Below are 14667 nucleotides of genomic sequence, written 5' to 3'. Positions count from 1 at the left end.
AGCTCTGATGCTACTGACTTTCCAAATGTATGACTTTTGAAACCTTGCAAGAATCTTAAAATATTACAAAATGATAAGCAATATGGCCTTAAAGAAGTAGACAGCTGTCATACATTTTATTTAAACAGTCAAGCCATAAAGTAAACTTAGAAAATATGTAAAATATCTGGGCTGAAGAGATAGCTCAGTGGTTAAGAGCACTGACTGCTCTTCCGAAGGTCCTGAGTTCAAATCCCAGCAACCACATGGTGGCTCACAACCATCTGTAATGGGATCTGACGCCCTCTTCTGGTGTGTCTGAAGACAGCTACAGTGTATTTACATATAATAATAAGTAAATCTTTAAAAAATATGTGAAATATCATTTATTTTATAAAATAGGTTCATGTCACAGCTGTTAGATGTGAATAAAGCCATTCTAGACAGCTACTGGCTTACTTAACTTAAAAGTGTTGGTGAAGAAACATCCTGAGGAGAACCTACACCCTCCACTTTACTAAACCAGAATAACCCCTAATTATATTCCAAGCATCTGTCCATAGCACCCACAGATCAGGGCAGACTTCAACCCTCATCAAGGACACCTCTCTGCTGCAGACAGAGACCAATACAGAAGACCACAACCAGCCAAAATGAGAAGCTGAAGATCCCCAGTGATAGAACTACAAAAGAACTCCTGCATGTAAGGCTCAGAGAACACTGTGGAGGAAGGACATAAAGATGTAATAGCAAGAGGAACAGACAGGGAGTCTGCTGTGAGATTCTATCATCTGGTGACCCCTAAAATCTCACCAACGTGCCTGTGTAAACGTGACCTCTTTTAATGACATTGACATAAAAAGACATTCTCATATGAAGGGATGAATCCACAGACAGTAAATGCAACTAAAAGGAAATGGGAAAGAAAATCTTCAAATGGATGGAAAAATGATAAAAAAGAGGATATCGAGAAAAGCACCAGGGTAGCTAGGGCGCAGGGTCAGCTGACACTCGCCAGCTACCCACAACACCCGCCACAGGATCTTAAGACTTCTGGTGAGTGGAACACAGCTTCTGCTCCAATCAAATTGCGCATGGGACCTGAGACTGCATTAGTTAGGGAAGCAGAAACCGGCCAGAGGAGGGCCACAGGCCTCATCCGGCCGGATCAGCACCAGGGTAGCTAGAGCCCAGGGTCGGCTGACATCCACCAGCTACCCATGACCCCCGCCACAGGATTTTGAGACTGCTGGTGAGTGGAACACAGCTTCTGCTCCAGTCCAATCACGCGGGACCTGAGACTGCTCTGGTTGGTGAGAGAAAAATCCGGCCTACATAGGGCCATAAGCCTCTTCCGGTCAGAAAAGCACCAGGGTAACAAGGGCGCAGGGTCAGCTGACACTCGCCAGCTACCCACAACACCCGCCACAGGAACTTAAGACTTCTGGTGAGTGGAACACAGCTTCTGCTCCAATCCAATTGCGCGCAGGACCTGAGACTGCATTAGTTAGGGAAGCAGAAACCGGCCTGAGTAGGGCCACAGGCCTCATCCGGCCGGATCAGCACCGGGGTAGCTAGAGTGCAGGGTCGGCTGACACCCGCCAGCTACACACGACCCCCGCCACAGGATTTTGAGACTGCTGGTGAGTGGAACACAGCTTCTGCTCCAGTCCAATCACGCGGGACCTGAGACTGCTTTGGTTGGGGAGGGAGAAATCCGGCCTACATAGGGCCACAAGCCTCTTCCGGTCAGAAAAGCACCAGGGTACCTAGGGCGCAGGGTCGGCTGACACTCGCCAGCTACCCACAACACCCGCCACAGGATCTTAAGACTTCTGGAGAGTGGAACACAGCTTCTGCTCCAATCCTATTGCGCGCGGGACCTGAGACTGCATTAGTTAGGGAAGCAGAAAACCAGCCTGAGTAGGAACACAGGCCTCTTCCGGCTGGACCAGCACCGGGGTACTGCCAGCTACCCACGACCCCCGCCACAGGATTTTGAGACTGCTGGTGAGTGGAACACAGCTTCTGCTCCAATTTTTAAACAGTGACAACGACAACAACTAACCCCAGAGATTACCAGATGGAGAAAGGTAAACGTAATAATCTTACTAACAGAAACCAAGACCACTCACCATCATCAGAACCCAGCACTCCCACTTCGCCCAGTCCAGGGCACCCCAACACACCGGAAAAGCTAGACACGGATCTAAAAGCATATCTCCTGATGATGGTAGAGGACTTCAAGAAGGACTTTAATAACACAATTAAAGAAATACAAAGGAACACTGGAAAACAGGTAGAAGACAATAAAGGGGAAGCACAAAAATCCCTTAAAGAATTGCAGGAGAACACTGCTAAAGAGTTACAAATCCTTAAAGAAAAACAGGATAACATAATCAAACAGGTAGAAGTCCTTAATGAAAAACAGGAAAACACATCCAAACAGATGATGGAAATGAACAAAACCATACTAGACCTAAAAAGGGAAGTAGACACAATAAAGAAAACCCAAAATGAGGCAACACTGGAGATAGAAACCCTAGGAAAGAAATCTGGAACCATAGATACCAGCATCAGCAACAGAATACAAGAGATGGAAGAGAGAATCTCAGGTGCAGAAGATTCCATAGAAAACATCGGCACAACAATCAAGGAAAATGTAAAATGCAAAAAGATCCTAACTCAAAACATCCAAGAAATACAGGACACAATGAGAAGACCAAACCTACGGATAATAGGAGTGGATGAGAATGAAGATTTTCAACTCAAAGGACCAGCAAACATCTTCAACAAAATTATAGAAGAAAACTTCCCAAATCTAAAGAAAGAGATGCCCATGAACATACAAGAAGCCTACAGAACTCCAAATAGACTGGACCAGAAAAGAAATACCTCCCGACACATAATAATCAGAACAACAAATGCTCTAAATAAAGATAGAATACTAAAAGCAGTAAGAGAAAAAGGCCAAGTAACATATAAAGGCAAGCCTATCAGAATTACACCAGATTTTTCACCAGAGACTATGAAAGCCAGAAGATCCTGGACGGATGTTATACAGACACTAAAAGTACACAAATTCCCCCCCCGGCTACTATACCCACCCAAACTCTCAATTAACATAGATGGAGAAACCAAAGTATTAGACGACAAAAGCAAATTCACACATTATCTCTCCACGAATCCAGCCCTACAAAGGATAATAACAGAAAAAAACCAATACAAGGACAGGAACCACGCCCTAGAAACAACAAGAAGGTAATCCCTCAACAAACCTAAAAGAAGACAGCCACAAGAACAGAATGCCAACTTTAACAACAAAAATAACAGGAAACAACAATTACTTTTCCTTAATATCTCTTAATATCAATGGACTCAACTCCCCGATAAAAAGACATAGACTAACAAACTGGCTACACAAACAAGACCCAACATTTTGCTGCTTACAGGAAACTCATCTCAGAGAAAAAGATAGACACTACCTCAGAATGAAAGGCTGGAAAACAATTTTCCAAGCAAATGGTATGAAGAAACAAGCTGGAGTAGCCATTCTAATATCTGATAAGATTGACTTCCAACCCAAAGTCATTAAAAAAGACAGGGAGGGACACTTCAAACTCATCAAAGGTAAAATCCTCCAAGAGGAACTATCAATCCTGAATATCTATGCTCCAAATACAAAGGCAGCCACATTCATTAAAGAAACTTTAGTAAATCTCAAAGCACACATTGCACCTCATACAATAATAGTGGGAGACTTCAACACACCACTTTCACCAATGGACAGATCATGGAAACAGAAACTAAACAGGGACACAGAGAAACTAAGAGAAATATGAATCAAATGGATCTGGCAGATATCTACAGAACATTCTATCCTAAAACAAAAGGATATACCTTCTTCTCAGCACCTCATGGTACCTTCTCCAAAATTGACCACATAATTGGTCACAAAGCAGGCCTCAACAGATACAAAAATATTGAAATTGTCCCATGCATCCTATCAGATCACCATGGACTAAGGCTGATCTTCAATAACAAAATAAATAATAGAAAGCCAACCTTCACGTGGAAACTGAACAACACTCTTCTCAATGATACCTTGGTCAAGGAAGGAATAAAGAAAGAAATTAAGGACTTTTTAAGAGTTCAATGAAAATGAAGCCACAACATACCCAAACTTATGGGACGCAATGAAAGCATTTCTAAGAGGAAAACTCATAGCTCTGAGTGCCTCCAAAAGGAAACTAAAGAGAGCACACATTAGCAGCTTGACAACATACCTAAAAGCACTAGAACAAAAAGGAAGCAAATTTACCCAAGAGGAGTAGACAGCAGGAAATAATCAAACTCAGGGGCGAAATCAACCAAGTGGAAACAAGAAAAACTATTCAAAGAATCAACCAATCAAGGAGCTGGTTCTTTGAGAAAATCAACAAGATAGATAAACCCTTAGCCAGACTCACTAGAGGGCACAGGGAAAGCATCCTAATTAACAAAATCAGAAATGAAAAAGGAGACATAACAACAGATCCTGAAGACATCCAAAACACCATCAGATCCTTCTACCAAAGGCTATACTCAACAAAACTGGAGAACCTGGATGAAATGGAGAAGTTCCTAGACAGATACCAGGTACCAAAGTTGAATCAAGATCAGGCTAATGATCTAAACAGCCCTATATCCCCCAAAGAAATAGAAGCAGTCATTAATAGTCTCCCAACTAAAAAAAGCCCAGGACCAGATGGGTTTAGTGCAGAGTTCTATCAGACCTTCAAAGAAGATCTAATCCCAGTTCTTCACAAACTATTCCACAAAATAGAAACATGAGGTACTCTACCCAACTCATTCTATGAAGCCACAATTACTCTGATACCTAAACCACAAAAAGACCCAACAAAGATAGAAAACTTCAGACCAATATCCCTTATGAATATTGATGCAAAAATCCTCAATAAAGTTCTTGCTAACCGAATCCAAGAACACATCAAAACAATCATCCATCCTGACCAAGTAGGTTTCATCCCAGGGATGCAGGGATGGTTCAATATACGGAAATCCATCAACGTAATCCAGTATATAAACAAACTCAAAGACAAAAACCACATGGTCATCTCGTTAAATGCGGAAAAAGCATTTGACAAGATCCAATACCCATTCATGATAAAAGTCTTGGAAAGATCAGGAATTCAAGGCCCATACCTAAACATGATAAAAGCAATCTACAGCAAACCAGTAGCCAACATCAAAGTAAATGGTCAGAAGCTTGAAGCAATCCCTCTAAAATCAGGGACTAGACAAGGCTGTCCACTTTCTCCATACCTATTCAACATTGTACTTGAAGTCCTAGCCAGAGCAATTCGACAACAAAAGGAGATCAAAGGGATACAAATTGGAAAAGATGAAGTCAAAATATCACTCTTTGCAGATGATATGATAGTATATATAAGTGACCCTAAAAATTCCACCAGAGAACTCCTAAGCCTGATAAACAGCTTCGGTGAAGTAGCTGGATATAAAATTAACTCAAAAAAATCAAAGGCCTTTCTCTACACAAAGAATAAACAGGCTGAGAAAGAAATTAGGGAAACAACACCCTTCTCAATAGTCACAAATAATATAAAATATCTTGGCGTGACTCTAACTAAGGAAGTGAAAGATCTGTATAATAAAAACTTCAAGTCTCTGAAGAAAGAAATTCTAGAAGATCTCAGAAGATGGAAAGATCTCCCATGCTCATGGATTGGCAGGATCAACATTGTAAAAATGGCTATCTTGCCAAAAGCAATCTACAGATTCAATGCAATCCCCATCAAAATTCCAAATCAATTCTTCAACGAATTAGAAAGTGCAATCTGCAAATTCATCTGGAATAACAAAAAACCTAGGATAGCAAAAACTCTTCTCAAGGATAAAAGAACCTCTGGTGGAATCACCATGCCGGACTACTACAGAGCAATTGTGATAAAAACTGCATGGTACTGGTATAGTGACAGACAAATAGACCAATGGAATAGAATTGAAGACCCAGAAATGAACCCACACACCTATGGTCACTTGATCTTCGACAAGGGAGCTAAAAACATCCAGTGGAAGAAAGACAGCATTTTCAACAAATGGTGCTGGCACAACTGGTTGTTAACATGTAGAAGAATGCGAATCGATCCATTCCTATCTCCTTGTACTAAGGTCAAGTCTAAGTGGATCAAGGAACTTCACATAAAACCAGAGACACTGAAACTTATAGAGGAGAAAGTGGGGAAAAGCCTTGAAGATATGGGCACAGGGGAAAAATTCCTGAATAGAACAGTAATGGCTTGTGCTGTAAGATCGAGAATTGACAAGTGGGACCTCATGAAACTACAAAGCTTCTGCAAGGCTAAAGACACCATCAATAAGACAAAAAAACCACCAACAGATTGGGAAAGGATCTTCACCTATCCTAAATCAGATAAGGGACTAATATCCAATATATATAAAGAACTCAAGAAGGTGGACTCCAGAAAGTCAAATAACCCCATTAAAAAATGGGGCTCAGAACTGAACAAAGAATTCTCACCTGAGGAATACCGAATGGCAGAGAAGCACCTGAAAAAATGTTCAACATCCTTAATCATCAGGGAAATGCAAATCAAAACAACCCTGAGATTCCACCTCACACCAGTCAGAATGGCTAAGATCAAAAATTCAGGTGACAGCAGATGCTGGCGAGGATGTGGAGAAAGAGGAACACTCCTCCATTGTTGGTGGGATTGCAAGCTTGTACAACCACTCTGGAAATCAGTCTGGCGGTTTCTTCAGAAAATTGGACATAGTACTACCGGAGGATCCAGCAATACCTCTCCTGGGCATATATCCAGAAGATGTCCCAACCGGTAAAAAGGACACATGCTCCACTATGTTCATAGCAGCCCTATTTATAATAGCCAGAAGCTGGAAAGAACCCAGATGTCCCTCAACAGAGGAATGGATACAGAAATTATGGTACATTTACACAATGGAGTACTACTCAGCTATTAAAAAGAATGAATTTATGAAATTCCTAGCCAAATGGATGGACCTGGAGGGCATCATCTTGAGTGAAGTAACACAATCACAAAAGAACTCACACAATATGTATTCACTGATAAGTGGATATTAGTCCAAAACTTAGGATACCCAAGATATAAGATACAATTTGCTAAACGCATGAAACTCAAGAAGAATGAAGACCAAAGTGTGGACACTGTGCACCTTCTTAGAATTGGGAACAAAACACCCAGGGAAGGAGTTACAGAGACAAAGTTTCAAGCTGTGATGAAAGGATGGACCATTTAGAGACTGCCGTATCCAGGGATCCATCCCATAATCAGCTTCTAAACGCTGACACCATTGCATACACTAGCAAGATTTTGCTGAAAGGACCCAAATATAGCTGTCTCTTGTGAGATGATGCAGGGGCCTAGCAAACACAGGAGTGGATGTCACAGTCAGCTATTGGATGTATCACAGGGCTCCCAATGGAGAAGCTAGAGAAAGTACCCAAGGAGCCAAAGGGATCTGCAACCCTATTGTTGGAACAACATGATGTACTAACCAGAACCCCGGAGCTCTTGTCTCTAGCTGCATATGTATCGAAAGATGACCTAGTCGGCCATCAATGGAAAGCGAGGCCCATTGTACTTGCAAACTTTATATGCCCCAATATAGGGGAATGCCAGGGCCAAAAGAATGGGAATGGGTGGGTAGGGAAGTGGGGGGCACTATGGGGGACTTTTGGGATAGCATTGGAAATGTAATTGAGGAAAATATGTAATAAAAATATTAAAAATTAAAAAATAAATAAATAAAAGATAAAAAAAGAGGATATCATTAAGAATGTAGGAAAAACAACAAAAGTAGTAAATATAATGAATATAGTAAAGTATGCTGACTGCATTCAATAATTTTGTGGCTAAAAGCAAAAACATTGGTGGGGTTTTCAGTAAAAACAAATTTTCTTTCTTTCCTTCTCTTTCTTTTTAAACTTACTTTTATATTTTTACTTATTCACTTTACACTGCTCACTGCCTGCCTCCTGGTTTCCCTATCCCACAATCTTTCCCCCATCTTCTCATCTCCTTCTCCTCTGAGCTGGTGGGGCACCGTCTAGGTATTCACCCACCCTGGCAAGCCAAGTCTTTTCGAGGCTAGGCACTTTATCTCCGACTGAGACCAGACAAGGCAGTCCAGCTAGAAGATCGTATAGGCAACAGCTTTTGAGATACTCCCCTTTCTAGTTGTTCAGGATCCGCATGAAGATCAAGCTTCCCTATGGAAGCCTAGATCCTGCCTATATGTGATCTTTGGTTGGTGGTTCAGACTCTAAGAGCCCAAAAGGGTTAGTTAACTATGTTGGTCTTCCTTGTAGAGTTCTTATCCCCACAAATTTAATACATTAAAAGACGGGCTGTCTCCTGATGGAAATTCTAAGTTTTCAGTAGTTGTTCAGTCCCCAAGGCCAGATGTCTCAGCTGGTCTTCAGTATAAATTGGAATCCCAAAGAAACAGGCTCTAATATCAGCAAGGACTGCCTCAGCAGCAGGATACATGAACTTGCCAGTAAGACTGAGGGAGGGAAAGCAGGCAACAGCAAATAGCTTCCTTTTTCCATGTCCTTTTATAGAGGCTGCCACTAAAAGCAGCTTAGATTTAGGATAGGTCTTCATACATTAAATGATCCAGATTTGGAGTGGGCTTCTCAGGTCAAAGATTCAATCAAGAAAAATCCCTCACAAGTGAGGTCAGCTGCTTGGGTTTTAATTTATTCCAGATGTAGTCAGCTTGATAACAGAAATTAGCCATCATAAATCCACCCTTTGTCAATATGACTTGCAATTATATATCCTATATTTTCCTTAATTTCCAAATGAAAATAAGCAATTCATAATTATGCCCAAAGTTACATGACTATCCCTTGTACAACAATAAACACATTATATATTTAAAATAGATGTCAAATTCCCTTGAGGGACATTCTTCAATATCTTATCATTTACATATGATAATCACTGATAATATCTCTACTGATGTCACATTATATAATAAAGCCATACAGGACAAAAAACACAAATATAAGTTTAATATGTATATATTTATGTACAAACATTCTTAATGAAATACTACAGAAACACTCATATCAATTGTAATCATCATTTCTGCAATTGATCACATGGTCTTAATTGATAATTAACTATTATCCTCTACTACCCATTCTATATTTCCTCTCAACTCAGCAAGCACCTCAGCAGGTCTTGGCTCTTTTCCTAGAGGAATGAACTATACCTTCATTTCAGAAGAATATGTGCCTTTTGTCATCCTGGATGGATGGGATTTCTGTAGATTTCCATTGACTTTATAACCAGAGGACATAGTAGAACCAAGAGATACCCCAAAGGATCTTCCTTCCTCCAGACACAATCTTCCTTATCTCCAATGTTAAGAAGCAACCTAATTTTTCCCTGTTAGTCTGGATCAATCACTCTACCTAACACTGTTATTCATTTCTTAGCTTGTTGGCTTAAGAGAATAATGTAGCCAGGGGAAAGTCTGAGCTTCCAGTTCAATAGAATGTTTGTTGTGTCTCCTGGCAGAAACACTTCCCATTATGGAACCAAAACTTCTAGTCAAGCATAACTCAAGGTCATGGGAACAGAAAGCAAAAGCTTTCCTGATGTCTAACTAGGGTGATAGTCAGTGGAACTATTCCCTTTAGTGACCCTTAATTACTGGACCTGTGGATCCTGGCTATGGAAGAAACTTTACCATATAATGAATATAAATTTAAAAATTATACTACCTTCTGGAGAATCCTAGCCCAGCCCTCTAGGCTACTAACACCTAATTGGGCTCTGTGACTGTTGTCTTCCAAAGGCCATTCCATGATTCTGTCACACCAGTTGCTTCAAGTTGGTGGGCAACAGAGTAAGATCAGTGAGTTCCATGAGCCTAGGCCCACTACTGCACTTCTCTTCCTGTGGTGTAAGATCATTGGTCAGAAGAAATGATGTGTGAAATCTGGGACCATGGATGGATAAGGCATGGTAGCTTAGGTAGAAAACTTACACAGGAAAGACGAATCCAAAGCCAGGATAAGTATCTACCCCAGACGAATCCAAAGCCAGGATAAGTATCTACCCCAGACAAATCCAAAGCCAGGATAAGTATCTACCCCAGTAAGGACAAAGCACTTTCTGTTCCATGAAGGAAAAGGCCCAATGTAGTAACCCTGTCACCAGGCCACCGGCTGATCACTCTGGGGAATGGTGCCATATCAGGGACTCAGTATTGGTCTCTGCTGTTGGTGGATCTCAGCAGCAGCAGAAGGCAGGTCAGCATTGGTTATGAAGTCTATACATTCCCTCCACTTCTGCCACCATGGCCGCTGTATTCATGGGCCAATCAGGCAATGACAAGATGGCTGGATTAAGAGGCTGAATGATCAAAGAGGTCATTCTACTTGATTACTGAGCTCCTCAGCTGAAGGCACCTTTCAAGGAGCATCTGTAAGGAGCACAAGTGTCTTCCAATCCTTACACATTTGGAGAGATCTATCCACATACTTCACAGATAATCTTTCTCACTAATTTTCCACAATTCGGCTCTTTGTAATTCCCTGGCAATCCAGCCAATCCACTGACTACAGCGCATCGATCAGTGAACAACTGCACGTCTGGTTATTTCACCTTCCAAACAACATGTACAACCATATGTACTACCTGAGCTTCCCACTGTGGATATTTACCTTTACCAGGTTCTCTCCGGGGTGTCCCAGCAAGGCGTTGTAATGTACCTCCCCACTTCTGGGTGCTGTCTGCATAACAGTGTTCCAGACCCTCATCCTCTCCTCCTCAGTGAGCCAATCATAGGATACAGCTCACGAGGCAATAGCTTTCGCTTCTATTTGATAATGGGTTGCTGCTGTTCATGCCCTAAGTAATGGCTTGATGAGTCAGATACTCTCTTCATCATGGTGGAAAGCCCAGAGCACATGGTAACCTGATAGAGCATTGTTAAATGTTCATTTTTCCATTAAGGACCAGTAGCAGGCCACGAGCTGTCTCTCAAAGTGAGAACAACTGTCTGCAGATGATAGGTCATTGCTCCAAAATTCCAAAAATCTCTTCTGTAAGTCATTTATAAGGGCCTGTCTAAAGAGTCCAAATATCATCCCAATCTGCCACTGAGTCTATTGGATTATGGTGAGAAGCCTTTTCCTATTAGAGTCCCTACTCAATGCCAGAACCTTTCTGAGTCACCTGGTATATGGGTTGAAATGAGGAATGTTGTTTCCAGAATATAAAAAGGAACACTAAACATTGTGCTACTTTCTTGGTGGTTGGAGAGGCCAGGTGCAATAACTTTCCCTTTTTCTTAGAATGTGTCTATATGGTCTACATCACTGGACTCCTAAAAATTTGAATGAGTTCAAGGGCATGTGAACTTTGGATGGATGTATTTCCCATCCTCTGATGGACATATGCATTATCAAGGCAAAGTGGTTGCTATTTCCAGCTCTCTTGGTCCAATCACCATAATCTCAACAATATAGTAGATGGGTGTGATATTATGTCAAAGAGGCCAATGATGAAGATTCCTTCAAACAAGGTTATGACACAGGGCTGGGGAATTAATATACCGTTGAGGTAAAAGATATACTTCTGGGTTTGCCAACTAAATTGCTTCTGGTGGTCCTTCTGGACAGGTACCAAGACAAAGTCATTTGCTAGATCAATAGCTATAACCATCTACCAGATGTGTTAATCTGTTCAAGTACGCACCTAACACCTAGTACAGTCACTGCAATTGGACTCACTACTTGACTGAGATTAATAAATTGTCATTCTGCATGATCCATCTATTTTCTTCACAGTCTACATAGAAGAGTTAAAGGACGATGTTGTGGGAAGTACCTCACATTCCTCCAGGAATGCAATGATAGTCTTGGTTCACTATTTTTCCATTGGTTTAACTTTGGCCTTTCTAACCATAATAGCCTTCACTCTGCAGGTCAGGGAGCCAATCTGAGCACCCTATCTACTTCAAAGTATATCTATGCCAATTATTCATGATGGAATTGGAAGGAAAATCACAGAATGAGTTCAGGGACCAACTGAACCTACAATGAGTCAGACTTCAGCCAAAATTCCACTAATCACCTGACCTTCATAAGCTCTTACTCTAACTGGAAGACCCTAATGCTTCGTGGATTCTCACAGATTTAGTGTTAATTCAGAATAAGTATGCAATAGACTCAGAAAAGTCTGATTGTGTTCTTCCTCCCAGTGTACAGTTACCCTTGAAAAAAGACGGAGAAGGAAGGGAGAAAAGATAATAGTAAAACTCGGGGCCTGGAGAGATGTCTCAGCGGTTAAGAGGACTGACTGCTCTTCCAAAGGTCCTGAGTTCAAATCCCAGCAACCACATGGTGGCTCACTACCAGCCATAATGATATCTGATGCCTCCTTCTGGTGTGTCTGAAGACAGCTACAGTGTACTTATATATAATAATAAATAAATCTTTAAAAAAAGATAATAATAAAACTCTTAGGTATTTTAACATGATCCTTCCTCAAGGGTCCTGGAAGTCCCTTCAATCAAGGGGTTCTGGGTCTGCAAACTATCCCAAGTCTGGAGATTGGTTCACAGATAGAGATTCTCTATGGCCACAATCCAATGTAGCTTTAGTTATTTGAGTTTTTTTTTTCACAAATAAATCAAATAAAATGTAGTAGGTTTCTTATCTACCAAATGACTTGAAACACAATAAATGATTAGCCAGTATCCCACCATAAAAATCCCTTTGACTGTGCTGCCCATTACAGATACTACTGTGTGCTGTACAAATATTACTTTGCCTATGCTGCCCATTATGATAACCATGCTCATCATTGTCTTTGGTCAATCGATGTTTTCACTTCGTACCTGCTACTGTGGGGCCCACTTAACTCCACTGCATTTAGTTCATTCAACTGAGCAACAGCATCTGTAACCTTAAGACAGTGGTACTTTTTTAAATTATATTTTTTCACTTATTCACTTTACATCCTGCTCACTGCCCCTCTCCTGGCCAACCCCTCCCACAATCCTTCCATCATACACCCTCTGAGCAGGTGGGGACCACCTTGGCATTCCCCCATTTCAAGTCTTTGAGCACTTCAAATCTCAAAGTAGTGGTTCTTAACCTGTGGATCACAACCCCTTTGGGGATCGAGCAATCCTTTCACAGGGGTCACCAAAGACCATCAGAAAACACAAATAGTTGTAATATGATTAAAATTTTATGGTTGGGATCATCACAACTTGAGGGACTGTATTAAAGGGTGGCAGCATTAGGAATATTGAGAACTGCTGTGTTATAGGGAGATCTCATATCATCACCTAAGCTCTCCCATCCCTCCTGTTATGTAGCTGGCTTTTATCTATACTATTCTGCTTCCATGAATCAATGCATGATGTAATTTTAAAAGAAACTTCTATCTAGAAGGGGGGACCCTAAAATATTTACCTTTCCTTTTAATACTAACAACTGTCTTCCCATAACCATGGCCCTTAATAGCTTAGAAAAATAAAACATTGTCTTACATGGCATAGAAAGTTCATCAACCTTCTTTTGAAATAACTGAAGTAATTTTAGACACTGTGCAAGTATATAAAAGGACACTAATACAACCACTAGTGATTGTTTTTAAATTAGACAAAAACTTCTTGATCAAATAAGAACAAAAAAATCCTCAACAAATAGTATTTTCATTCCACTACTGTCAAAACACTTAACTGACATACTCAAAATAAGACTTCGCTCCGAATCATATTATAATGTGACTTAGGGCAGTAGAGTAGCCTCAGGAGTTAAGAGTAATTATTGCTCTTGTAGAAGACCTAGATTGGTTCCCAGCACCCACATTGTGGGTAACAATCATCTAAAACTCCACTTCTAGGGAATCAAATGACTACTTCTGACCTCTGTGGGTACCAGGCATGCATGTGGGGTGAGTGTGTGTGTGTGTGTGTACACACACACTCACATGCATATATATGTATAAGCAGGCAAAACACTCTTACACATAAAATAAGCAAATCTAAAAGTTTTAAGTGTGATTTTGACAATTTATATGTAAAAACAGAATTCAAAATAGCTCTTTTTAAATATTTTACAGTGGCAGCAAAATAAGAAAGAGAGGCAAAAAATAAACCTTACTCAATGTTCATTGCCAGCAGTATACCATGATGACTCAGTTCATACAAAATACTAGTATCTACAGAAGTGGATGCTCACAGTCAGCTAGTGGATGGAACACAGGGCCCCCAATGGAGGAGCTAGAGAAAGTACCCAAGAGCTCAAGGGGCCTGCAACCCTATAGGTGGAACAACAATATGAACTAACCAGTACCCCCAGAACTTGTGTCTCTAGCTGCATATGTAGCAGAAGATGGCCTAATTGGCCATCATTGGGAAGAGAGGCCCCTTGGTCTAGCAAACTTTATATGCCCCAGTACAGGGGAAAGCCAGGGCCAAGAAGTAGGAGTGAGTGAGTAGGGGAGCAGGGCGTGGGGGGAGGGTATAGGGGACTTTTGGGACAACATTTGAAATGTAAATGAAGAAAATGTCCAATAAAAAAAAAAAAGAAAAGCTTCTGCAAGACAAAGGACACTGTCAATAGGACAA

General features: G+C 41.0%; 1 protein-coding gene across 1 annotated transcript in view; it reads right to left on the bottom strand.

Annotated features, from left to right (window-relative positions):
- Positions 1–14667, bottom strand: part of Mipol1 (mirror-image polydactyly 1) — a 301756-nt gene that overhangs the window by 194921 nt on the left and 92168 nt on the right. The window lies entirely within an intron of this gene.

This window comes from Mus caroli, unplaced genomic scaffold, assembly GCF_978045245.1.
Source record: "Mus caroli unplaced genomic scaffold, Mus_caroli_1 scaffold_14, whole genome shotgun sequence".
Classification (NCBI taxonomy): Eukaryota; Metazoa; Chordata; class Mammalia; order Rodentia; family Muridae; genus Mus; species Mus caroli.
The sequence above is the reverse complement of the archived record's forward strand: the minus strand, read 5'-3'. Positions and strand labels throughout refer to the sequence as shown.